Source organism: Lissotriton vulgaris, chromosome 5, assembly GCF_964263255.1.
Source record: "Lissotriton vulgaris chromosome 5, aLisVul1.2, whole genome shotgun sequence".
Taxonomy (NCBI): domain Eukaryota; kingdom Metazoa; phylum Chordata; class Amphibia; order Caudata; family Salamandridae; genus Lissotriton; species Lissotriton vulgaris.
The window spans coordinates 934,549,414-934,577,315 of NC_141693.1; positions in this window are offsets into that span (position 1 = coordinate 934,549,414).

Sequence of the window (27,902 nt, forward strand, 5' to 3'; positions counted from 1 at the left end):
ACCGTCTTAGAAGATTATATTTATGCGGAAGACCCCACTAAAAGGCACTGAGAGCCATCAGATACTATGAACTTTTAATTAATGGCAAAATGATTAAATGAGAGTTTGACTTACCATATCTATTGATCGAGGCATGGAAAAGGCTGAGGAATGAGCTTTCTTTTTTTTTCTTTTCTCAGCAAGCGGAGAAATATTCCTCTGCAATACTGCCTCTGCTGGTCATTCAGTATATTCTGCAGATGGAAAAGTCCACTGTTAGTCAATTTTTAGAACTTGATTACTTCCAAACCAAATGCAACACTACCAAAAAATGATTTCTATAAAGAGTCAATTATTAGTACTATGGCGTGTCTAATATTGTGAAAATCCAAAGCTCACTAAAAATTATATTCTCAGTTTAGATTTCAACATAGCAGACTTCTTTCAATCCTGTGCCTCATTTGCTAGTACTCTCTACACAACTCTAGCACCTATATGAGGACTTGGATAGAAAGATCTCTTTGGCAGCCAAGAGATAACGTACCCTTCTCACAGGAAATATTTTAGGTTATGGTACACCATAGCAATTCAGTGATCTGATACGTTAAGGGAGGAAGGTTTATGCTACCGTTTGTGGGAATAAGAAAAACCTATGAATAACAGATTCTAACATCTTCATTTTAGCACATCCCTCTTAGTAAACCTATAGAGAACTCCAGAATGTTATGATCAACCAATCCTTTAAACAAATGTATAAGTCTCAAATAATGGCCTAGTTCCTTTCATCTCACCACCTTAGTCTTCAGCTGGGCATCCGGTCTACATTGCTCCCTTTTCTATACGATGAGACATGTATCCTATTGCGTACTAGGCAACTGATTGGCCCTCATGTCAGATGACATCCTGCTGTAGCTTTGTGAAGTAATGGCACCACGTGACCAATCGTCCTGGGTGACGATTACACCTTAGGACCAGACATCAGCAATTACACACTAGGTAACTGTCTGTGAATATGACAGCACAGCAAGTAGGAGGTGCAATGGGAAAGTACACTGCACCATTGAAAGCATTGGGCTCCTATTTAAAGAGGGCTAGAGTTAGAAGAAGCAACTGATTGGCCCTCATGTCAGATGACATCCTGCTGTAGTTTTGGGATGTAATGGCACCACTTGACCAAACGCCCTGGGTGACGATTACACCGGAGGACCAGACATTAGCAATTACACACTAGTTAAGTATCTGGGAATATGACTGCACAGCAAGTAGGATGTGTAATGGGAAAATACTCTGCACCATTGAAAGCATTGGGATCCTATTTAAAGAGGGATAGAGTACGAACACAGTTTCTAAATAGCGGTCCATCTTGAGTATCAGAGACCCACTCACAGAGAGCAGGGAAAACGGTTGAATAGGTTCCCTCCATCAGAATTTAAGTCAATTGCTCTAACCTAAGACACCTCATTCCAGCCTAAAAGATGGTAATTACCCCGGAGGACATATTGCCTGCAAAACTATCTAAAGAAGATTTTGTCAGCCACATAGACAGTCAAAGTCTTTGAGAAACTATCATGATGGCCATAGCGTCATTCATATTGCTACCGTCTTAGAAGATTATATTTATGCGGAAGACCCCACTAAAAGGCACTGAGAGCCATCAGATACTATGAACTTTTAATTAATGGCAAAATGATTAAATGAGAGTTTGACTTACCATATCTATTGATCGAGGCATGGAAAAGGCTGAGGAATGAGCTTTCTTTTTTTTTCTTTTCTCAGCAAGCGGAGAAATATTCCTCTGCAATACTGCCTCTGCTGGTCATTCAGTATATTCTGCAGATGGAAAAGTCCACTGTTAGTCAATTTTTAGAACTTGAATACTTCCAAACCAAATGCAACACTACCAAAAAATGATTTCTATAAAGAGTCAATTATTAGTACTATGGCGTGTCTAATATTGTGAAAATCCAAAGCTCACTAAAAATTATATTCTCAGTTTAGATTTCAACCTAGCAGACTTCTTTCAATCCTGTGCCTCATTTGCTAGTACTCTCTACACAACTCTAGCACCTATATGAGGACTTGGATAGAAAGATCTCTTTGGCAGCCAAGAGATAACGTACCCTTCTCACAGGAAATATTTTAGGTTATGGTACACCATAGCAATTCAGTGATCTGATACGTTAAGGGAGGAAGGTTTATGCTACCGTTTGTGGGAATAAGAAAAACTATGAATAACAGATTTTAACATCTTCATTTTAGCACATCCCTCTCAGTAAACCTATAGAGAACTCCAGAATTTTATGATCAACCACTCCTTCAAACAAATGTATAAGTCTCAAATAATGGCCTAGTTCCTTTCATCTCACCACCTTAGTCTTCAGCTGGGCATCCTGTCTACATTGCTCCCTTGTCTATACGATGAGACATGTATCCTATTGTGTACTAGGCAACTGATTGGCCCTCATGTCAGATGACATCCTGCTGTAGCTTTGTGAAGTAATGGCACCATGTGACCAATCATCGTGGGTGACGATTACACCGGAGGACCAGACATCAGCAATTACACGCTAGGTAACTGTCTGTGAATATGACTGCACAGCAAGTAGGAGTTGCAATGGGAAAGTACACTGCACCATTGAAAGCATTGGGCTCCTATTTAAAGAGGGCTAGAGTTAGAAGAAGCAACTGATTGGCCCTCATATCAGATGACATCCTGCTGTAGTTTTGGGATGTAATGGCACCACTTGACCAATTGCCCTGGGTGACGATTACACCGGAGTACCAGACATCAGCAATTACACACTAGTTAAGTATCTGGGAATATGACTGCACAGCAAGTAGGATGTGAAATGGGAAAATACTCTGCACCATTGAAAGCATTGGGATCCTATTTAAAGAGGGATAGAGTACGAACACAGTTTCTAAATAGCGGTCCATCTTGAGTATCAGAGACCCACTCACAGAGAGCAGGGAAAACGGTTGAATAGGTTCCCTCCATCAGAAAGTAAGTCAATTGCTCTAACCTAAGACACCTCATTCCAGCCTAAAAGATGGTAATTACCCCGGAGGACATATTGCCTGCAAAACTATCTAAAGAAGATTTTGTCAGCCACATAGACAGTCAAAGTCTTTGAGAAACTATCATGATGGCCATAGCGTCATTCATATTGCTACCGTCTTAGAAGATTATATTTATGCGGAAGACCCCACTAAAAGGCACTGAGAGCCATCAGATACTATGAACTTTTAATTAATGGCAAAATGATTAAATGAGAGTTTGACTTACCATATCTATTGATCGAGGCATGGAAAAGGCTGAGGAATGAGCTTTCTTTTTTTTTCTTTTCTCAGCAAGCGGAGAAATATTCCTCTGCAATACTGCCTCTGCTGGCATTCAGTATATTCTGCAGATGGAAAAGTCCACTGTTAGTCAATTTTTAGAACTTGAATACTTCCAAACCAAATGCAACACTACCAAAAAATGATTTCTATAAAGAGTCAATTATTAGTACTATGGCGTGTCTAATATTGTGAAAATCCAAAGCTCACTAAAAATTATATTCTCAGTTTAGATTTCAACATAGCAGACTTCTTTCAATCCTGTGCCTCATTTGCTAGTACTCTCTACACAACTCTAGCACCTATATGAGGACTTGGATAGAAAGATCTCTTTGGCAGCCAAGAGATAACGTACCCTTCTCACAGGAAATATTTTAGGTTATGGTACACCATAGCAATTCAGTGATCTGATACGTTAAGGGAGGAAGGTTTATGCTACCGTTTGTGGGAATAAGAAAAACCTATGAATAACAGATTCTAACATCTTCATTTTAGCACATCCCTCTTAGTAAACCTATAGAGAACTCCAGAATGTTATGATCAACCAATCCTTTAAACAAATGTATAAGTCTCAAATAATGGCCTAGTTCCTTTCATCTCACCACCTTAGTCTTCAGCTGGGCATCCGGTCTACATTGCTCCCTTTTCTATACGATGAGACATGTATCCTATTGCGTACTAGGCAACTGATTGGCCCTCATGTCAGATGACATCCTGCTGTAGCTTTGTGAAGTAATGGCACCACGTGACCAATCGTCCTGGGTGACGATTACACCTTAGGACCAGACATCAGCAATTACACACTAGGTAACTGTCTGTGAATATGACAGCACAGCAAGTAGGAGGTGCAATGGGAAAGTACACTGCACCATTGAAAGCATTGGGCTCCTATTTAAAGAGGGCTAGAGTTAGAAGAAGCAACTGATTGGCCCTCATGTCAGATGACATCCTGCTGTAGTTTTGGGATGTAATGGCACCACTTGACCAAACGCCCTGGGTGACGATTACACCGGAGGACCAGACATTAGCAATTACACACTAGTTAAGTATCTGGGAATATGACTGCACAGCAAGTAGGATGTGTAATGGGAAAATACTCTGCACCATTGAAAGCATTGGGATCCTATTTAAAGAGGGATAGAGTACGAACACAGTTTCTAAATAGCGGTCCATCTTGAGTATCAGAGACCCACTCACAGAGAGCAGGGAAAACGGTTGAATAGGTTCCCTCCATCAGAATTTAAGTCAATTGCTCTAACCTAAGACACCTCATTCCAGCCTAAAAGATGGTAATTACCCCGGAGGACATATTGCCTGCAAAACTATCTAAAGAAGATTTTGTCAGCCACATAGACAGTCAAAGTCTTTGAGAAACTATCATGATGGCCATAGCGTCATTCATATTGCTACCGTCTTAGAAGATTATATTTATGCGGAAGACCCCACTAAAAGGCACTGAGAGCCATCAGATACTATGAACTTTTAATTAATGGCAAAATGATTAAATGAGAGTTTGACTTACCATATCTATTGATCGAGGCATGGAAAAGGCTGAGGAATGAGCTTTCTTTTTTTTTCTTTTCTCAGCAAGCGGAGAAATATTCCTCTGCAATACTGCCTCTGCTGGTCATTCAGTATATTCTGCAGATGGAAAAGTCCACTGTTAGTCAATTTTTAGAACTTGAATACTTCCAAACCAAATGCAACACTACCAAAAAATGATTTCTATAAAGAGTCAATTATTAGTACTATGGCGTGTCTAATATTGTGAAAATCCAAAGCTCACTAAAAATTATATTCTCAATTTAGATTTCAACCTAGCAGACTTCTTTCAATCCTGTGCCTCATTTGCTGGTACTCTCTACACAACTCTAGCACCTATATGAGGACTTAGATAGAAAGATCTCTTTGGCAGCCAAGAGATTGCGTACCCTTTTCACAGGAATTATTTTAGGTTATGGTACACCATAGCAAGTCAGGGATCTGATACGTTAAGGGAGGAAGGTTTATGCTACCGTTTGTGGGAATAAGAAAAACTATGAATAACAGATTCTAACATCTTCATTTTAGCACATCCCTCTCAGTAAACCTATAGAGAACTCCAGAATTTTATGATCAACCACTCCTTCAAACAAATGTATAAGTCTCAAATAATGGCCTAGTTCCTTTCATCTCACCACCTTAGTCTTCAGCTGGGCATCCTGTCTACATTGCTCCCTTGTCTATACGATGAGACATGTATCCTATTGCGTACTAGGCAACTGATTGGCCCTCATGTCAGATGACATCCTGCTGTAGCTTTGTGAAGTAATGGCACCATGTGACCAATCATCGTGGGTGACGATTACACCGGAGGACCAGACATCAGCAATTACACGCTAGGTAACTGTCTGTGAATATGACTGCACAGCAAGTAGGAGTTGCAATGGGAAAGTACACTGCACCATTGAAAGCATTGGGCTCCTATTTAAAGAGGGCTAGAGTTAGAAGAAGCAACTGATTGGCCCTCATATCAGATGACATCCTGCTGTAGTTTTGGGATGTAATGGCACCACTTGACCAATCGCCCTGGGTGACGATTACACCGGAGTACCAGACATCAGCAATTACACACTAGTTAAGTATCTGGGAATATGACTGCACAGCAAGTAGGATGTGAAATGGGAAAATACTCTGCACCATTGAAAGCATTGGGATCCTATTTAAAGAGGGATAGAGTACGAATACAGTTTCTAAATAGCGGTCCATCTTGAGTATCAGAGACCCACTCACAGAGAGCAGGGAAAACGGTTGAATAGGTTCCCTCCATCAGAAAGTAAGTCAATTGCTCTAACCTAAGACACCTCATTCCAGCCTAAAAGATGGTAATTACCCCGGAGGACATATTGCCTGCAAAACTATCTAAAGAAGATTTTGTCAGCCACATAGACAGTCAAAGTCTTTGAGAAACTATCATGATGGCCATAGCGTCATTCATATTGCTACCGTCTTAGAAGATTATATTTATGCGGAAGACCCCACTAAAAGGCACTGAGAGCCATCAGATACTATGAACTTTTAATTAATGGCAAAATGATTAAATGAGAGTTTGACTTACCATATCTATTGATCGAGGCATGGAAAAGGCTGAGGAATGAGCTTTCTTTTTTTTTCTTTTCTCAGCAAGCGGAGAAATATTCCTCTGCAATACTGCCTCTGCTGGTCATTCAGTATATTCTGCAGATGGAAAAGTCCACTGTTAGTCAATTTTTAGAACTTGAATACTTCCAAACCAAATGCAACACTACCAAAAAATGATTTCTATAAAGAGTCAATTATTAGTACTATGGCGTGTCTAATATTGTGAAAATCCAAAGCTCACTAAAAATTATATTCTCAGTTTAGATTTCAACATAGCAGACTTCTTTCAATCCTGTGCCTCATTTGCTAGTACTCTCTACACAACTCTAGCACCTATATGAGGACTTGGATAGAAAGATCTCTTTGGCAGCCAAGAGATAACGTACCCTTCTCACAGGAAATATTTTAGGTTATGGTACACCATAGCAATTCAGTGATCTGATACGTTAAGGGAGGAAGGTTTATGCTACCGTTTGTGGGAATAAGAAAAACCTATGAATAACAGATTCTAACATCTTCATTTTAGCACATCCCTCTTAGTAAACCTATAGAGAACTCCAGAATGTTATGATCAACCAATCCTTTAAACAAATGTATAAGTCTCAAATAATGGCCTAGTTCCTTTCATCTCACCACCTTAGTCTTCAGCTGGGCATCCGGTCTACATTGCTCCCTTTTCTATACGATGAGACATGTATCCTATTGCGTACTAGGCAACTGATTGGCCCTCATGTCAGATGACATCCTGCTGTAGCTTTGTGAAGTAATGGCACCACGTGACCAATCGTCCTGGGTGACGATTACACCTTAGGACCAGACATCAGCAATTACACACTAGGTAACTGTCTGTGAATATGACAGCACAGCAAGTAGGAGGTGCAATGGGAAAGTACACTGCACCATTGAAAGCATTGGGCTCCTATTTAAAGAGGGCTAGAGTTAGAAGAAGCAACTGATTGGCCCTCATGTCAGATGACATCCTGCTGTAGTTTTGGGATGTAATGGCACCACTTGACCAAACGCCCTGGGTGACGATTACACCGGAGGACCAGACATTAGCAATTACACACTAGTTAAGTATCTGGGAATATGACTGCACAGCAAGTAGGATGTGTAATGGAAAATACTCTGCACCATTGAAAGCATTGGGATCCTATTTAAAGAGGGATAGAGTACGAACACAGTTTCTAAATAGCGGTCCATCTTGAGTATCAGAGACCCACTCACAGAGAGCAGGGAAAACGGTTGAATAGGTTCCCTCCATCAGAATTTAAGTCAATTGCTCTAACCTAAGACACCTCATTCCAGCCTAAAAGATGGTAATTACCCCGGAGGACATATTGCCTGCAAAACTATCTAAAGAAGATTTTGTCAGCCACATAGACAGTCAAAGTCTTTGAGAAACTATCATGATGGCCATAGCGTCATTCATATTGCTACCGTCTTAGAAGATTATATTTATGCGGAAGACCCCACTAAAAGGCACTGAGAGCCATCAGATACTATGAACTTTTAATTAATGGCAAAATGATTAAATGAGAGTTTGACTTACCATATCTATTGATCGAGGCATGGAAAAGGCTGAGGAATGAGCTTTCTTTTTTTTTCTTTTCTCAGCAAGCGGAGAAATATTCCTCTGCAATACTGCCTCTGCTGGTCATTCAGTATATTCTGCAGATGGAAAAGTCCACTGTTAGTCAATTTTTAGAACTTGAATACTTCCAAACCAAATGCAACACTACCAAAAAATGATTTCTATAAAGAGTCAATTATTAGTACTATGGCGTGTCTAATATTGTGAAAATCCAAAGCTCACTAAAAATTATATTCTCAGTTTAGATTTCAACCTAGCAGACTTCTTTCAATCCTGTGCCTCATTTGCTAGTACTCTCTACACAACTCTAGCACCTATATGAGGACTTGGATAGAAAGATCTCTTTGGCAGCCAAGAGATAACGTACCCTTCTCACAGGAAATATTTTAGGTTATGGTACACCATAGCAATTCAGTGATCTGATACGTTAAGGGAGGAAGGTTTATGCTACCGTTTGTGGGAATAAGAAAAACTATGAATAACAGATTTTAACATCTTCATTTTAGCACATCCCTCTCAGTAAACCTATAGAGAACTCCAGAATTTTATGATCAACCACTCCTTCAAACAAATGTATAAGTCTCAAATAATGGCCTAGTTCCTTTCATCTCACCACCTTAGTCTTCAGCTGGGCATCCTGTCTACATTGCTCCCTTGTCTATACGATGAGACATGTATCCTATTGCGTACTAGGCAACTGATTGGCCCTCATGTCAGATGACATCCTGCTGTAGCTTTGTGAAGTAATGGCACCATGTGACCAATCATCGTGGGTGACGATTACACCGGAGGACCAGACATCAGCAATTACACGCTAGGTAACTGTCTGTGAATATGACTGCACAGCAAGTAGGAGTTGCAATGGGAAAGTACACTGCACCATTGAAAGCATTGGGCTCCTATTTAAAGAGGGCTAGAGTTAGAAGAAGCAACTGATTGGCCCTCATATCAGATGACATCCTGCTGTAGTTTTGGGATGTAATGGCACCACTTGACCAATTGCCCTGGGTGACGATTACACCGGAGTACCAGACATCAGCAATTACACACTAGTTAAGTATCTGGGAATATGACTGCACAGCAAGTAGGATGTGAAATGGGAAAATACTCTGCACCATTGAAAGCATTGGGATCCTATTTAAAGAGGGATAGAGTACGAACACAGTTTCTAAATAGCGGTCCATCTTGAGTATCAGAGACCCACTCACAGAGAGCAGGGAAAACGGTTGAATAGGTTCCCTCCATCAGAAAGTAAGTCAATTGCTCTAACCTAAGACACCTCATTCCAGCCTAAAAGATGGTAATTACCCCGGAGGACATATTGCCTGCAAAACTATCTAAAGAAGATTTTGTCAGCCACATAGACAGTCAAAGTCTTTGAGAAACTATCATGATGGCCATAGCGTCATTCATATTGCTACCGTCTTAGAAGATTATATTTATGCGGAAGACCCCACTAAAAGGCACTGAGAGCCATCAGATACTATGAACTTTTAATTAATGGCAAAATGATTAAATGAGAGTTTGACTTACCATATCTATTGATCGAGGCATGGAAAAGGCTGAGGAATGAGCTTTCTTTTTTTTTCTTTTCTCAGCAAGCGGAGAAATATTCCTCTGCAATACTGCCTCTGCTGGTCATTCAGTATATTCTGCAGATGGAAAAGTCCACTGTTAGTCAATTTTTAGAACTTGAATACTTCCAAACCAAATGCAACACTACCAAAAAATGATTTCTATAAAGAGTCAATTATTAGTACTATGGCGTGTCTAATATTGTGAAAATCCAAAGCTCACTAAAAATTATATTCTCAGTTTAGATTTCAACATAGCAGACTTCTTTCAATCCTGTGCCTCATTTGCTAGTACTCTCTACACAACTCTAGCACCTATATGAGGACTTGGATAGAAAGATCTCTTTGGCAGCCAAGAGATAACGTACCCTTCTCACAGGAAATATTTTAGGTTATGGTACACCATAGCAATTCAGTGATCTGATACGTTAAGGGAGGAAGGTTTATGCTACCGTTTGTGGGAATAAGAAAAACCTATGAATAACAGATTCTAACATCTTCATTTTAGCACATCCCTCTTAGTAAACCTATAGAGAACTCCAGAATGTTATGATCAACCAATCCTTTAAACAAATGTATAAGTCTCAAATAATGGCCTAGTTCCTTTCATCTCACCACCTTAGTCTTCAGCTGGGCATCCGGTCTACATTGCTCCCTTTTCTATACGATGAGACATGTATCCTATTGCGTACTAGGCAACTGATTGGCCCTCATGTCAGATGACATCCTGCTGTAGCTTTGTGAAGTAATGGCACCACGTGACCAATCGTCCTGGGTGACGATTACACCTTAGGACCAGACATCAGCAATTACACACTAGGTAACTGTCTGTGAATATGACAGCACAGCAAGTAGGAGGTGCAATGGGAAAGTACACTGCACCATTGAAAGCATTGGGCTCCTATTTAAAGAGGGCTAGAGTTAGAAGAAGCAACTGATTGGCCCTCATGTCAGATGACATCCTGCTGTAGTTTTGGGATGTAATGGCACCACTTGACCAAACGCCCTGGGTGACGATTACACCGGAGGACCAGACATTAGCAATTACACACTAGTTAAGTATCTGGGAATATGACTGCACAGCAAGTAGGATGTGTAATGGGAAAATACTCTGCACCATTGAAAGCATTGGGATCCTATTTAAAGAGGGATAGAGTACGAACACAGTTTCTAAATAGCGGTCCATCTTGAGTATCAGAGACCCACTCACAGAGAGCAGGGAAAACGGTTGAATAGGTTCCCTCCATCAGAATTTAAGTCAATTGCTCTAACCTAAGACACCTCAATCCAGCCTAAAAGATGGTAATTACCCCGGAGGACATATTGCCTGCAAAACTATCTAAAGAAGATTTTGTCAGCCACATAGACAGTCAAAGTCTTTGAGAAACTATCATGATGGCCATAGCGTCATTCATATTGCTACCGTCTTAGAAGATTATATTTATGCGGAAGACCCCACTAAAAGGCACTGAGAGCCATCAGATACTATGAACTTTTAATTAATGGCAAAATGATTAAATGAGAGTTTGACTTACCATATCTATTGATCGAGGCATGGAAAAGGCTGAGGAATGAGCTTTCTTTTTTTTTCTTTTCTCAGCAAGCGGAGAAATATTCCTCTGCAATACTGCCTCTGCTGGTCATTCAGTATATTCTGCAGATGGAAAAGTCCACTGTTAGTCAATTTTTAGAACTTGAATACTTCCAAACCAAATGCAACACTACCAAAAAATGATTTCTATAAAGAGTCAATTATTAGTACTATGGCGTGTCTAATATTGTGAAAATCCAAAGCTCACTAAAAATTATATTCTCAATTTAGATTTCAACCTAGCAGACTTCTTTCAATCCTGTGCCTCATTTGCTGGTACTCTCTACACAACTCTAGCACCTATATGAGGACTTAGATAGAAAGATCTCTTTGGCAGCCAAGAGATTGCGTACCCTTTTCACAGGAATTATTTTAGGTTATGGTACACCATAGCAAGTCAGGGATCTGATACGTTAAGGGAGGAAGGTTTATGCTACCGTTTGTGGGAATAAGAAAAACTATGAATAACAGATTCTAACATCTTCATTTTAGCACATCCCTCTCAGTAAACCTATAGAGAACTCCAGAATTTTATGATCAACCACTCCTTCAAACAAATGTATAAGTCTCAAATAATGGCCTAGTTCCTTTCATCTCACCACCTTAGTCTTCAGCTGGGCATCCTGTCTACATTGCTCCCTTGTCTATACGATGAGACATGTATCCTATTGCGTACTAGGCAACTGATTGGCCCTCATGTCAGATGACATCCTGCTGTAGCTTTGTGAAGTAATGGCACCATGTGACCAATCATCGTGGGTGACGATTACACCGGAGGACCAGACATCAGCAATTACACGCTAGGTAACTGTCTGTGAATATGACTGCACAGCAAGTAGGAGTTGCAATGGGAAAGTACACTGCACCATTGAAAGCATTGGGCTCCTATTTAAAGAGGGCTAGAGTTAGAAGAAGCAACTGATTGGCCCTCATATCAGATGACATCCTGCTGTAGTTTTGGGATGTAATGGCACCACTTGACCAATCGCCCTGGGTGACGATTACACCGGAGTACCAGACATCAGCAATTACACACTAGTTAAGTATCTGGGAATATGACTGCACAGCAAGTAGGATGTGAAATGGGAAAATACTCTGCACCATTGAAAGCATTGGGATCCTATTTAAAGAGGGATAGAGTACGAATACAGTTTCTAAATAGCGGTCCATCTTGAGTATCAGAGACCCACTCACAGAGAGCAGGGAAAACGGTTGAATAGGTTCCCTCCATCAGAAAGTAAGTCAATTGCTCTAACCTAAGACACCTCATTCCAGCCTAAAAGATGGTAATTACCCCGGAGGACATATTGCCTGCAAAACTATCTAAAGAAGATTTTGTCAGCCACATAGACAGTCAAAGTCTTTGAGAAACTATCATGATGGCCATAGCGTCATTCATATTGCTACCGTCTTAGAAGATTATATTTATGCGGAAGACCCCACTAAAAGGCACTGAGAGCCATCAGATACTATGAACTTTTAATTAATGGCAAAATGATTAAATGAGAGTTTGACTTACCATATCTATTGATCGAGGCATGGAAAAGGCTGAGGAATGAGCTTTCTTTTTTTTTCTTTTCTCAGCAAGCGGAGAAATATTCCTCTGCAATACTGCCTCTGCTGGTCATTCAGTATATTCTGCAGATGGAAAAGTCCACTGTTAGTCAATTTTTAGAACTTGAATACTTCCAAACCAAATGCAACACTACCAAAAAATGATTTCTATAAAGAGTCAATTATTAGTACTATGGCGTGTCTAATATTGTGAAAATCCAAAGCTCACTAAAAATTATATTCTCAGTTTAGATTTCAACATAGCAGACTTCTTTCAATCCTGTGCCTCATTTGCTAGTACTCTCTACACAACTCTAGCACCTATATGAGGACTTGGATAGAAAGATCTCTTTGGCAGCCAAGAGATAACGTACCCTTCTCACAGGAAATATTTTAGGTTATGGTACACCATAGCAATTCAGTGATCTGATACGTTAAGGGAGGAAGGTTTATGCTACCGTTTGTGGGAATAAGAAAAACCTATGAATAACAGATTCTAACATCTTCATTTTAGCACATCCCTCTTAGTAAACCTATAGAGAACTCCAGAATGTTATGATCAACCAATCCTTTAAACAAATGTATAAGTCTCAAATAATGGCCTAGTTCCTTTCATCTCACCACCTTAGTCTTCAGCTGGGCATCCGGTCTACATTGCTCCCTTTTCTATACGATGAGACATGTATCCTATTGCGTACTAGGCAACTGATTGGCCCTCATGTCAGATGACATCCTGCTGTAGCTTTGTGAAGTAATGGCACCACGTGACCAATCGTCCTGGGTGACGATTACACCTTAGGACCAGACATCAGCAATTACACACTAGGTAACTGTCTGTGAATATGACAGCACAGCAAGTAGGAGGTGCAATGGGAAAGTACACTGCACCATTGAAAGCATTGGGCTCCTATTTAAAGAGGGCTAGAGTTAGAAGAAGCAACTGATTGGCCCTCATGTCAGATGGCATCCTGCTGTAGTTTTGGGATGTAATGGCACCACTTGACCAAACGCCCTGGGTGACGATTACACCGGAGGACCAGACATTAGCAATTACACACTAGTTAAGTATCTGGGAATATGACTGCACAGCAAGTAGGATGTGTAATGGAAAATACTCTGCACCATTGAAAGCATTGGGATCCTATTTAAAGAGGGATAGAGTACGAACACAGTTTCTAAATAGCGGTCCATCTTGAGTATCAGAGACCCACTCACAGAGAGCAGGGAAAACGGTTGAATAGGTTCCCTCCATCAGAATTTAAGTCAATTGCTCTAACCTAAGACACCTCATTCCAGCCTAAAAGATGGTAATTACCCCGGAGGACATATTGCCTGCAAAACTATCTAAAGAAGATTTTGTCAGCCACATAGACAGTCAAAGTCTTTGAGAAACTATCATGATGGCCATAGCGTCATTCATATTGCTACCGTCTTAGAAGATTATATTTATGCGGAAGACCCCACTAAAAGGCACTGAGAGCCATCAGATACTATGAACTTTTAATTAATGGCAAAATGATTAAATGAGAGTTTGACTTACCATATCTATTGATCGAGGCATGGAAAAGGCTGAGGAATGAGCTTTCTTTTTTTTTCTTTTCTCAGCAAGCGGAGAAATATTCCTCTGCAATACTGCCTCTGCTGGTCATTCAGTATATTCTGCAGATGGAAAAGTCCACTGTTAGTCAATTTTTAGAACTTGAATACTTCCAAACCAAATGCAACACTACCAAAAAATGATTTCTATAAAGAGTCAATTATTAGTACTATGGCGTGTCTAATATTGTGAAAATCCAAAGCTCACTAAAAATTATATTCTAAATTTAGATTTCAACCTAGCAGACTTCTTTCAATCCTGTGCCTCATTTGCTGGTACTCTCTACACAACTCTAGCACCTATATGAGGACTTAGATAGAAAGATCTCTTTGGCAGCCAAGAGATTGCGTACCCTTTTCACAGGAATTATTTTAGGTTATGGTACACCATAGCAAGTCAGGGATCTGATACGTTAAGGGAGGAAGGTTTATGCTACCGTTTGTGGGAATAAGAAAAACTATGAATAACAGATTCTAACATCTTCATTTTAGCACATCCCTCTCAGTAAACCTATAGAGAACTCCAGAATTTTATGATCAACCACTCCTTCAAACAAATGTATAAGTCTCAAATAATGGCCTAGTTCCTTTCATCTCACCACCTTAGTCTTCAGCTGGGCATCCTGTCTACATTGCTCCCTTGTCTATACGATGAGACATGTATCCTATTGCGTACTAGGCAACTGATTGGCCCTCATGTCAGATGACATCCTGCTGTAGCTTTGTGAAGTAATGGCACCATGTGACCAATCATCGTGGGTGACGATTACACCGGAGGACCAGACATCAGCAATTACACGCTAGGTAACTGTCTGTGAATATGACTGCACAGCAAGTAGGAGTTGCAATGGGAAAGTACACTGCACCATTGAAAGCATTGGGCTCCTATTTAAAGAGGGCTAGAGTTAGAAGAAGCAACTGATTGGCCCTCATATCAGATGACATCCTGCTGTAGTTTTGGGATGTAATGGCACCACTTGACCAATCGCCCTGGGTGACGATTACACCGGAGTACCAGACATCAGCAATTACACACTAGTTAAGTATCTGGGAATATGACTGCACAGCAAGTAGGATGTGAAATGGGAAAATACTCTGCACCATTGAAAGCATTGGGATCCTATTTAAAGAGGGATAGAGTACGAATACAGTTTCTAAATAGCGGTCCATCTTGAGTATCAGAGACCCACTCACAGAGAGCAGGGAAAACGGTTGAATAGGTTCCCTCCATCAGAAAGTAAGTCAATTGCTCTAACCTAAGACACCTCATTCCAGCCTAAAAGATGGTAATTACCCCGGAGGACATATTGCCTGCAAAACTATCTAAAGAAGATTTTGTCAGCCACATAGACAGTCAAAGTCTTTGAGAAACTATCATGATGGCCATAGCGTCATTCATATTGCTACCGTCTTAGAAGATTATATTTATGCGGAAGACCCCACTAAAAGGCACTGAGAGCCATCAGATACTATGAACTTTTAATTAATGGCAAAATGATTAAATGAGAGTTTGACTTACCATATCTATTGATCGAGGCATGGAAAAGGCTGAGGAATGAGCTTTCTTTTTTTTTCTTTTCTCAGCAAGCGGAGAAATATTCCTCTGCAATACTGCCTCTGCTGGTCATTCAGTATATTCTGCAGATGGAAAAGTCCACTGTTAGTCAATTTTTAGAACTTGAATACTTCCAAACCAAATGCAACACTACCAAAAAATGATTTCTATAAAGAGTCAATTATTAGTACTATGGCGTGTCTAATATTGTGAAAATCCAAAGCTCACTAAAAATTATATTCTCAGTTTAGATTTCAACCTAGCAGACTTCTTTCAATCCTGTGCCTCATTTGCTAGTACTCTCTACACAACTCTAGCACCTATATGAGGACTTGGATAGAAAGATCTCTTTGGCAGCCAAGAGATAACGTACCCTTCTCACAGGAAATATTTTAGGTTATGGTACACCATAGCAATTCAGTGATCTGATACGTTAAGGGAGGAAGGTTTATGCTACCGTTTGTGGGAATAAGAAAAACTATGAATAACAGATTTTAACATCTTCATTTTAGCACATCCCTCTCAGTAAACCTATAGAGAACTCCAGAATTTTATGATCAACCACTCCTTCAAACAAATGTATAAGTCTCAAATAATGGCCTAGTTCCTTTCATCTCACCACCTTAGTCTTCAGCTGGGCATCCTGTCTACATTGCTCCCTTGTCTATACGATGAGACATGTATCCTATTGCGTACTGGGCAACTGATTGGCCCTCATGTCAGATGACATCCTGCTGTAGCTTTGTGAAGTAATGGCACCATGTGACCAATCATCGTGGGTGACGATTACACCGGAGGACCAGACATCAGCAATTACACGCTAGGTAACTGTCTGTGAATATGACTGCACAGCAAGTAGGAGTTGCAATGGGAAAGTACACTGCACCATTGAAAGCATTGGGCTCCTATTTAAAGAGGGCTAGAGTTAGAAGAAGCAACTGATTGGCCCTCATATCAGATGACATCCTGCTGTAGTTTTGGGATGTAATGGCACCACTTGACCAATCGCCCTGGGTGACGATTACACCGGAGTACCAGACATCAGCAATTACACACTAGTTAAGTATCTGGGAATATGACTGCACAGCAAGTAGGATGTGAAATGGGAAAATACTCTGCACCATTGAAAGCATTGGGATCCTATTTAAAGAGGGATAGAGTACGAACACAGTTTCTAAATAGCGGTCCATCTTGAGTATCAGAGACCCACTCACAGAGAGCAGGGAAAACGGTTGAATAGGTTCCCTCCATCAGAAAGTAAGTCAATTGCTCTAACCTAAGACACCTCATTCCAGCCTAAAAGATGGTAATTACCCCGGAGGACATATTGCCTGCAAAACTATCTAAAGAAGATTTTGTCAGCCACATAGACAGTCAAAGTCTTTGAGAAACTATCATGATGGCCATAGCGTCATTCATATTGCTACCGTCTTAGAAGATTATATTTATGCGGAAGACCCCACTAAAAGGCACTGAGAGCCATCAGATACTATGAACTTTTAATTAATGGCAAAATGATTAAATGAGAGTTTGACTTACCATATCTATTGATCGAGGCATGGAAAAGGCTGAGGAATGAGCTTTCTTTTTTTTTCTTTTCTCAGCAAGCGGAGAAATATTCCTCTGCAATACTGCCTCTGCTGGTCATTCAGTATATTCTGCAGATGGAAAAGTCCACTGTTAGTCAATTTTTAGAACTTGAATACTTCCAAACCAAATGCAACACTACCAAAAAATGATTTCTATAAAGAGTCAATTATTAGTACTATGGCGTGTCTAATATTGTGAAAATCCAAAGCTCACTAAAAATTATATTCTCAGTTTAGATTTCAACATAGCAGACTTCTTTCAATCCTGTGCCTCATTTGCTAGTACTCTCTACACAACTCTAGCACCTATATGAGGACTTGGATAGAAAGATCTCTTTGGCAGCCAAGAGATAACGTACCCTTCTCACAGGAAATATTTTAGGTTATGGTACACCATAGCAATTCAGTGATCTGATACGTTAAGGGAGGAAGGTTTATGCTACCGTTTGTGGGAATAAGAAAAACCTATGAATAACAGATTCTAACATCTTCATTTTAGCACATCCCTCTTAGTAAACCTATAGAGAACTCCAGAATGTTATGATCAACCAATCCTTTAAACAAATGTATAAGTCTCAAATAATGGCCTAGTTCCTTTCATCTCACCACCTTAGTCTTCAGCTGGGCATCCGGTCTACATTGCTCCCTTTTCTATACGATGAGACATGTATCCTATTGCGTACTAGGCAACTGATTGGCCCTCATGTCAGATGACATCCTGCTGTAGCTTTGTGAAGTAATGGCACCACGTGACCAATCGTCCTGGGTGACGATTACACCTTAGGACCAGACATCAGCAATTACACACTAGGTAACTGTCTGTGAATATGACAGCACAGCAAGTAGGAGGTGCAATGGGAAAGTACACTGCACCATTGAAAGCATTGGGCTCCTATTTAAAGAGGGCTAGAGTTAGAAGAAGCAACTGATTGGCCCTCATGTCAGATGACATCCTGCTGTAGTTTTGCGATGTAATGGCACCACTTGACCAAACGCCCTGGGTGACGATTACACCGGAGGACCAGACATTAGCAATTACACACTAGTTAAGTATCTGGGAATATGACTGCACAGCAAGTAGGATGTGTAATGGGAAAATACTCTGCACCATTGAAAGCATTGGGATCCTATTTAAAGAGGGATAGAGTACGAACACAGTTTCTAAATAGCGGTCCATCTTGAGTATCAGAGACCCACTCACAGAGAGCAGGGAAAACGGTTGAATAGGTTCCCTCCATCAGAATTTAAGTCAATTGCTCTAACCTAAGACACCTCATTCCAGCCTAAAAGATGGTAATTACCCCGGAGGACATATTGCCTGCAAAACTATCTAAAGAAGATTTTGTCAGCCACATAGACAGTCAAAGTCTTTGAGAAACTATCATGATGGCCATAGCGTCATTCATATTGCTACCGTCTTAGAAGATTATATTTATGCGGAAGACCCCACTAAAAGGCACTGAGAGCCATCAGATACTATGAACTTTTAATTAATGGCAAAATGATTAAATGAGAGTTTGACTTACCATATCTATTGATCGAGGCATGGAAAAGGCTGAGGAATGAGCTTTCTTTTTTTTTCTTTTCTCAGCAAGCGGAGAAATATTCCTCTGCAATACTGCCTCTGCTGGTCATTCAGTATATTCTGCAGATGGAAAAGTCCACTGTTAGTCAATTTTTAGAACTTGAATACTTCCAAACCAAATGCAACACTACCAAAAAATGATTTCTATAAAGAGTCAATTATTAGTACTATGGCGTGTCTAATATTGTGAAAATCCAAAGCTCACTAAAAATTATATTCTCAATTTAGATTTCAACCTAGCAGACTTCTTTCAATCCTGTGCCTCATTTGCTGGTACTCTCTACACAACTCTAGCACCTATATGAGGACTTAGATAGAAAGATCTCTTTGGCAGCCAAGAGATTGCGTACCCTTTTCACAGGAATTATTTTAGGTTATGGTACACCATAGCAAGTCAGGGATCTGATACGTTAAGGGAGGAAGGTTTATGCTACCGTTTGTGGGAATAAGAAAAACTATGAATAACAGATTCTAACATCTTCATTTTAGCACATCCCTCTCAGTAAACCTATAGAGAACTCCAGAATTTTATGATCAACCACTCCTTCAAACAAATGTATAAGTCTCAAATAATGGCCTAGTTCCTTTCATCTCACCACCTTAGTCTTCAGCTGGGCATCCTGTCTACATTGCTCCCTTGTCTATACGATGAGACATGTATCCTATTGCGTACTAGGCAACTGATTGGCCCTCATGTCAGATGACATCCTGCTGTAGCTTTGTGAAGTAATGGCACCATGTGAGCAATCATCGTGGGTGACGATTACACCGGAGGACCAGACATCAGCAATTACACGCTAGGTAACTGTCTGTGAATATGACTGCACAGCAAGTAGGAGTTGCAATGGGAAAGTACACTGCACCATTGAAAGCATTGGGCTCCTATTTAAAGAGGGCTAGAGTTAGAAGAAGCAACTGATTGGCCCTCATATCAGATGACATCCTGCTGTAGTTTTGGGATGTAATGGCACCACTTGACCAATCGCCCTGGGTGACGATTACACCGGAGTACCAGACATCAGCAATTACACACTAGTTAAGTATCTGGGAATATGACTGCACAGCAAGTAGGATGTGAAATGGGAAAATACTCTGCACCATTGAAAGCATTGGGATCCTATTTAAAGAGGGATAGAGTACGAATACAGTTTCTAAATAGCGGTCCATCTTGAGTATCAGAGACCCACTCACAGAGAGCAGGGAAAACGGTTGAATAGGTTCCCTCCATCAGAAAGTAAGTCAATTGCTCTAACCTAAGACACCTCATTCCAGCCTAAAAGATGGTAATTACCCCGGAGGACATATTGCCTGCAAAACTATCTAAAGAAGATTTTGTCAGCCACATAGACAGTCAAAGTCTTTGAGAAACTATCATGATGGCCATAGCGTCATTCATATTGCTACCGTCTTAGAAGATTATATTTATGCGGAAGACCCCACTAAAAGGCACTGAGAGCCATCAGATACTATGAACTTTTAATTAATGGCAAAATGATTAAATGAGAGTTTGACTTACCATATCTATTGATCGAGGCATGGAAAAGGCTGAGGAATGAGCTTTCTTTTTTTTTCTTTTCTCAGCAAGCGGAGAAATATTCCTCTGCAATACTGCCTCTGCTGGTCATTCAGTATATTCTGCAGATGGAAAAGTCCACTGTTAGTCAATTTTTAGAACTTGAATACTTCCAAACCAAATGCAACACTACCAAAAAATGATTTCTATAAAGAGTCAATTATTAGTACTATGGCGTGTCTAATATTGTGAAAATCCAAAGCTCACTAAAAATTATATTCTCAGTTTAGATTTCAACCTAGCAGACTTCTTTCAATCCTGTGCCTCATTTGCTAGTACTCTCTACACAACTCTAGCACCTATATGAGGACTTGGATAGAAAGATCTCTTTGGCAGCCAAGAGATAACGTACCCTTCTCACAGGAAATATTTTAGGTTATGGTACACCATAGCAATTCAGTGATCTGATACGTTAAGGGAGGAAGGTTTATGCTACCGTTTGTGGGAATAAGAAAAACTATGAATAACAGATTTTAACATCTTCATTTTAGCACATCCCTCTCAGTAAACCTATAGAGAACTCCAGAATTTTATGATCAACCACTCCTTCAAACAAATGTATAAGTCTCAAATAATGGCCTAGTTCCTTTCATCTCACCACCTTAGTCTTCAGCTGGGCATCCTGTCTACATTGCTCCCTTGTCTATACGATGAGACATGTATCCTATTGCGTACTAGGCAACTGATTGGCCCTCATGTCAGATGACATCCTGCTGTAGCTTTGTGAAGTAATGGCACCATGTGACCAATCATCGTGGGTGACGATTACACCGGAGGACCAGACATCAGCAATTACACGCTAGGTAACTGTCTGTGAATATGACTGCACAGCAAGTAGGAGTTGCAATGGGAAAGTACACTGCACCATTGAAAGCATTGGGCTCCTATTTAAAGAGGGCTAGAGTTAGAAGAAGCAACTGATTGGCCCTCATATCAGATGACATCCTGCTGTAGTTTTGGGATGTAATGGCACCACTTGACCAATCGCCCTGGGTGACGATTACACCGGAGTACCAGACATCAGCAATTACACACTAGTTAAGTATCTGGGAATATGACTGCACAGCAAGTAGGATGTGAAATGGGAAAATACTCTGCACCATTGAAAGCATTGGGATCCTATTTAAAGAGGGATAGAGTATGAACACAGTTTCTAAATAGCGGTCCATCTTGAGTATCAGAGACCCACTCACAGAGAGCAGGGAAAACGGTTGAATAGGTTCCCTCCATCAGAAAGTAAGTCAATTGCTCTAACCTAAGACACCTCATTCCAGCCTAAAAGATGGTAATTACCCCGGAGGACATATTGCCTGCAAAACTATCTAACGAAGATTTTGTCAGCCACATAGACAGTCAAAGTCTTTGAGAAACTATCATGATGGCCATAGCGTCATTCATATTGCTACCGTCTTAGAAGATTATATTTATGCGGAAGACCCCACTAAAAGGCACTGAGAGCCATCAGATACTATGAACTTTTAATTAATGGCAAAATGATTAAATGAGAGTTTGACTTACCATATCTATTGATCGAGGCATGGAAAAGGCTGAGGAATGAGCTTTCTTTTTTTTTCTTTTCTCAGCAAGCGGAGAAATATTCCTCTGCAATACTGCCTCTGCTGGTCATTCAGTATATTCTGCAGATGGAAAAGTCCACTGTTAGTCAATTTTTAGAACTTGAATACTTCCAAACCAAATGCAACACTACCAAAAAATGATTTCTATAAAGAGTCAATTATTAGTACTATGGCGTGTCTAATATTGTGAAAATCCAAAGCTCACTAAAAATTATATTCTCAGTTTAGATTTCAACATAGCAGACTTCTTTCAATCCTGTGCCTCATTTGCTAGTACTCTCTACACAACTCTAGCACCTATATGAGGACTTGGATAGAAAGATCTCTTTGGCAGCCAAGAGATAACGTACCCTTCTCACAGGAAATATTTTAGGTTATGGTACACCATAGCAATTCAGTGATCTGATACGTTAAGGGAGGAAGGTTTATGCTACCGTTTGTGGGAATAAGAAAAACCTATGAATAACAGATTCTAACATCTTCATTTTAGCACATCCCTCTTAGTAAACCTATAGAGAACTCCAGAATGTTATGATCAACCAATCCTTTAAACAAATGTATAAGTCTCAAATAATGGCCTAGTTCCTTTCATCTCACCACCTTAGTCTTCAGCTGGGCATCCGGTCTACATTGCTCCCTTTTCTATACGATGAGACATGTATCCTATTGCGTACTAGGCAACTGATTGGCCCTCATGTCAGATGACATCCTGCTGTAGCTTTGTGAAGTAATGGCACCACGTGACCAATCGTCCTGGGTGACGATTACACCTTAGGACCAGACATCAGCAATTACACACTAGGTAACTGTCTGTGAATATGACAGCACAGCAAGTAGGAGGTGCAATGGGAAAGTACACTGCACCATTGAAAGCATTGGGCTCCTATTTAAAGAGGGCTAGAGTTAGAAGAAGCAACTGATTGGCCCTCATGTCAGATGACATCCTGCTGTAGTTTTGGGATGTAATGGCACCACTTGACCAAACGCCCTGGGTGACGATTACACCGGAGGACCAGACATTAGCAATTACACACTAGTTAAGTATCTGGGAATATGACTGCACAGCAAGTAGGATGTGTAATGGGAAAATACTCTGCACCATTGAAAGCATTGGGATCCTATTTAAAGAGGGATAGAGTACGAACACAGTTTCTAAATAGCGGTCCATCTTGAGTATCAGAGACCCACTCACAGAGAGCAGGGAAAACGGTTGAATAGGTTCCCTCCATCAGAATTTAAGTCAATTGCTCTAACCTAAGACACCTCATTCCAGCCTAAAAGATGGTAATTACCCCGGAGGACATATTGCCTGCAAAACTATCTAAAGAAGATTTTGTCAGCCACATAGACAGTCAAAGTCTTTGAGAAACTATCATGATGGCCATAGCGTCATTCATATTGCTACCGTCTTAGAAGATTATATTTATGCGGAAGACCCCACTAAAAGGCACTGAGAGCCATCAGATACTATGAACTTTTAATTAATGGCAAAATGATTAAATGAGAGTTTGACTTACCATATCTATTGATCGAGGCATGGAAAAGGCTGAGGAATGAGCTTTCTTTTTTTTTCTTTTCTCAGCAAGCGGAGAAATATTCCTCTGCAATACTGCCTCTGCTGGTCATTCAGTATATTCTGCAGATGGAAAAGTCCACTGTTAGTCAATTTTTAGAACTTGAATACTTCCAAACCAAATGCAACACTACCAAAAAATGATTTCTATAAAGAGTCAATTATTAGTACTATGGCGTGTCTAATATTGTGAAAATCCAAAGCTCACTAAAAATTATATTCTCAATTTAGATTTCAACCTAGCAGACTTCTTTCAATCCTATGCCTCATTTGCTGGTACTCTCTACACAACTCTAGCACCTATATGAGGACTTAGATAGAAAGATCTCTTTGGCAGCCAAGAGATTGCGTACCCTTTTCACAGGAATTATTTTAGGTTATGGTACACCATAGCAAGTCAGGGATCTGATACGTTAAGGGAGGAAGGTTTATGCTACCGTTTGTGGGAATAAGAAAAACTATGAATAACAGATTCTAACATCTTCATTTTAGCACATCCCTCTCAGTAAACCTATAGAGAACTCCAGAATTTTATGATCAACCACTCCTTCAAACAAATGTATAAGTCTCAAATAATGGCCTAGTTCCTTTCATCTCACCACCTTAGTCTTCAGCTGGGCATCCTGTCTACATTGCTCCCTTGTCTATACGATGAGACATGTATCCTATTGCGTACTAGGCAACTGATTGGCCCTCATGTCAGATGACATCCTGCTGTAGCTTTGTGAAGTAATGGCACCATGTGACCAATCATCGTGGGTGACGATTACACCGGAGGACCAGACATCAGCAATTACACGCTAGGTAACTGTCTGTGAATATGACTGCACAGCAAGTAGGAGTTGCAATGGGAAAGTACACTGCACCATTGAAAGCATTGGGCTCCTATTTAAAGAGGGCTAGAGTTAGAAGAAGCAACTGATTGGCCCTCATGTCAGATGACATCCTGCTGTAGTTTTGGGATGTAATGGCACCACTTGACCAATCGCCCTGGGTGACGATTACACCGGAGGACCAGACATCAGCAATTACACACTAGTTAAGTATCTGGGAATATGACTGCACAGCAAATAGGATGTGTAATGGGAAAATACTCTGCACCATTGAAAGCATTGGGATTCTATTTAAAGAGGGATAGAGTACGAACACAGTTTCTAAATAGCGGTCCATCTTGAGTATCAGAGACCCACTCACAGAGAGCAGGGAAAACGGTTGAATAGGTTCCCTCCATCAGAAAGTAATTCAATTGCTCTAACCTAAGACACCTCATTCCAGCCTAAAAGATGGTAATTACCCCGGAGGACATATTGCCTGCAAAACTATCTAAAGAAGATTTTGTCAGCCACATAGACAGTCAAAGTCTTTGAGAAACTATCATGATGGCCATAGCGTCATTCATATTGCTACCGTCTTAGAAGATTATATTTATGCGGAAGACCCCACTAAAAGGCACTGAGAGCCATCAGATACTATGAACTTTTAATTAATGGCAAAATGATTAAATGAGAGTTTGACTTACCATATCTATTGATCGAGGCATGGAAAAGGCTGAGGAATGAGCTTTCTTTTTTTTTCTTTTCTCAGCAAGCGGAGAAATATTCCTCTGCAATACTGCCTCTGCTGGTCATTCAGTATATTCTGCAGATGGAAAAGTCCACTGTTAGTCAATTTTTAGAACTTGAATACTTCCAAACCAAATGCAACACTACCAAAAAATGATTTCTATAAAGAGTCAATTATTAGTACTATGGCGTGTCTAATATTGTGAAAATCCAAAGCACACTAAAAATTATATTCTCAGTTTAGATTTCAACCTAGCAGACTTCTTTCAATCCTGTGCCTCATTTGCTAGTACTCTCTACACAACTCTAGCACCTATATGAGGACTTGGATAGAAAGATCTCTTTGGCAGCCAAGAGATAACGTACCCTTCTCACAGGAAATATTTTAGGTTATGGTACACCATAGCAATTCAGTGATCTGATACGTTAAGGGAGGAAGGTTTATGCTACCGTTTGTGGGAATAAGAAAAACTATGAATAACAGATTCTAACATCTTCATTTTAGCACATCCCTCTCAGTAAACCTATAGAGAACTCCAGAATTTTATGATCAACCACTCCTTCAAACAAATGTATAAGTCTCAAATAATGGCCTAGTTCCTTTCATCTCACCACCTTAGTCTTCAGCTGGGCATCCGGTCTACATTGCTCCCTTTTCTATACGATGAGACATGTATCCTATTGCGTACTAGGCAACTGATTGGCCCTCATGTCAGATGACATCCTGCTGTAGCTTTGTGAAGTAATGGCACCACGTGACCAATCGTCCTGGGTGACGATTACACCTTAGGACCAGACATCAGCAATTACACACTAGGTAACTGTCTGTGAATATGACAGCACAGCAAGTAGGAGGTGCAATGGGAAAGTACACTGCACCATTGAAAGCATTGGGCTCCTATTTAAAGAGGGCTAGAGTTAGAAGAAGCAACTGATTGGCCCTCATGTCAGATGACATCCTGCTGTAGTTTTGCGATGTAATGGCACCACTTGACCAAACGCCCTGGGTGACGATTACACCGGAGGACCAGACATTAGCAATTACACACTAGTTAAGTATCTGGGAATATGACTGCACAGCAAGTAGGATGTGTAATGGGAAAATACTCTGCACCATTGAAAGCATTGGGATCCTATTTAAAGAGGGATAGAGTACGAACACAGTTTCTAAATAGCGGTCCATCTTGAGTATCAGAGACCCACTCACAGAGAGCAGGGAAAACGGTTGAATAGGTTCCCTCCATCAGAATTTAAGTCAATTGCTCTAACCTAAGACACCTCATTCCAGCCTAAAAGATGGTAATTACCCCGGAGGACATATTGCCTGCAAAACTATCTAAAGAAGATTTTGTCAGCCACATAGACAGTCAAAGTCTTTGAGAAACTATCATGATGGCCATAGCGTCATTCATATTGCTACCGTCTTAGAAGATTATATTTATGCGGAAGACCCCACTAAAAGGCACTGAGAGCCATCAGATACTATGAACTTTTAATTAATGGCAAAATGATTAAATGAGAGTTTGACTTACCATATCTATTGATCGAGGCATGGAAAAGGCTGAGGAATGAGCTTTCTTTTTTTTTCTTTTCTCAGCAAGCGGAGAAATATTCCTCTGCAATACTGCCTCTGCTGGTCATTCAGTATATTCTGCAGATGGAAAAGTCCACTGTTAGTCAATTTTTAGAACTTGAATACTTCCAAACCAAATGCAACACTACCAAAAAATGATTTCTATAAAGAGTCAATTATTAGTACTATGGCGTGTCTAATATTGTGAAAATCCAAAGCTCACTAAAAATTATATTCTCAATTTAGATTTCAACCTAGCAGACTTCTTTCAATCCTGTGCCTCATTTGCTGGTACTCTCTACACAACTCTAGCACCTATATGAGGACTTAGATAGAAAGATCTCTTTGGCAGCCAAGAGATTGCGTACCCTTTTCACAGGAATTATTTTAGGTTATGGTACACCATAGCAAGTCAGGGATCTGATACGTTAAGGGAGGAAGGTTTATGCTACCGTTTGTGGGAATAAGAAAAACTATGAATAACAGATTCTAACATCTTCATTTTAGCACATCCCTCTCAGTAAACCTATAGAGAACTCCAGAATTTTATGATCAACCACTCCTTCAAACAAATGTATAAGTCTCAAATAATGGCCTAGTTCCTTTCATCTCACCACCTTAGTCTTCAGCTGGGCATCCTGTCTACATTGCTCCCTTGTCTATACGATGAGACATGTATCCTATTGCGTACTAGGCAACTGATTGGCCCTCATGTCAGATGACATCCTGCTGTAGCTTTGTGAAGTAATGGCACCATGTGAGCAATCATCGTGGGTGACGATTACACCGGAGGACCAGACATCAGCAATTACACGCTAGGTAACTGTCTGTGAATATGACTGCACAGCAAGTAGGAGTTGCAATGGGAAAGTACACTGCACCATTGAAAGCATTGGGCTCCTATTTAAAGAGGGCTAGAGTTAGAAGAAGCAACTGATTGGCCCTCATATCAGATGACATCCTGCTGT